Genomic DNA, 1,335 nt, shown 5'->3' with positions numbered 1-1,335 from the left:
GGGCCAGCAGGGGCATGGGGGTTAGGGTGCTGGATGCCCACATAGCCATCCGCAGTTTGAGTCCTGGACCCAGCCACTTGAGACTCATGTGCTCACTAGGCGCATGTGCACACAAACCCAGAGTCCAAAGAGGAGAATGAAGGAGAAGAGATTGCAGACCAGCCATCCCCGGGGTAGGGGGGTGATTTCTCATTTTCCCTTTCTCTGTTTCTCTTCAATGAGTGTACACACCCTATGGCAAAAACCTAAATAATAATAGTAATAATAATAGTGATTTAAGACCAACATCTAGTTTGCTCTCAATTCCTCCATTCTGCAGCCACTTAGGATAACAATCTGTGCTCCATTTTGGGCCACTCTTAAAACAGATGGACTACAGGGGCTCAGGGCAACACCTTCTCAGCCAGGGTGTAGCCCCTGGGAATGCTGTTTAAAAGCCCTAGCTTACTGTGAGGGCAGGGTAAGGGCTGAGGGTGGCAACTTTAGGCCTCAGTGGGAAGCTGGGTGCAAATACTGCAGGGCAAACATGGGGTAGAAGCTACCAGTGCCTGGGATCCCCATCGGCCTTGTCCCTCCTCGCATGTGAGTGTCTCCTATAGTATAAAACCCTAAGCGGTGGTTATTGGCAATGTCAGGTTAGTGTTTCTGTCTCAGGTCCAACTTTGAATAACCAATGACCTCCTAGGCATGCTGAAATGGAAAATGAGCTGAAAATGAGAACTGCATAATGAAAGAGAGTTTGTGAATTATGCTGGAAACATTGACTCACCAAGGTGCAAACTTCCTGAGCACATCCTGCAGATGGCCCTTTAAAAAATAGCTACAAAGCTTAGCAAAGTGTCCCTCACAGCAGATGAGCAGTTTAACCTCCCAGGAATGAGGAGTCTTTGAAGAACCCTCCTGGCTGCTCTCAGAGGACAGGCATTTCGGTCCCTCCCTCCCTCTGGGTAAACAGCCCTTATCATGAGTGCTGTTCTGGAACCCATGAAGCAGCTTCTTCCATACCTAAGTGGGGCAGCCAAACTCACCATCCTATAGACAGAATTAGATTTCCCTAAATCTTACATTGTCTAGAATGAAATGTGTTTTCTCTTCAGAGCCACTGTAAACAGACCAGAGCATCCTTTAGTGTTCTTTTTAGACCAGTTAAAAAGCAGCGGCAGGGGGACCAGCAGTTAGCATAATGGCTATGTCACTGGACTCCCACATAGTCGACCGCAGTTTGAGTCCCAGATCCAGCAGCTTAAACTCACGCCAAGCACGTATGCATGCCCAAGATTCCAAGAAGAGAATGGAGGAGAAGAAGGGGATTGTGGCGTGGCCAGCCCTGCTGGG

This window comes from Tupaia chinensis, unplaced genomic scaffold, assembly GCF_000334495.1.
Source record: "Tupaia chinensis unplaced genomic scaffold, TupChi_1.0 Scaffold139253_1, whole genome shotgun sequence".
Taxonomy (NCBI): domain Eukaryota; kingdom Metazoa; phylum Chordata; class Mammalia; order Scandentia; family Tupaiidae; genus Tupaia; species Tupaia belangeri.
This window is presented reverse-complemented; position numbering follows the sequence as displayed.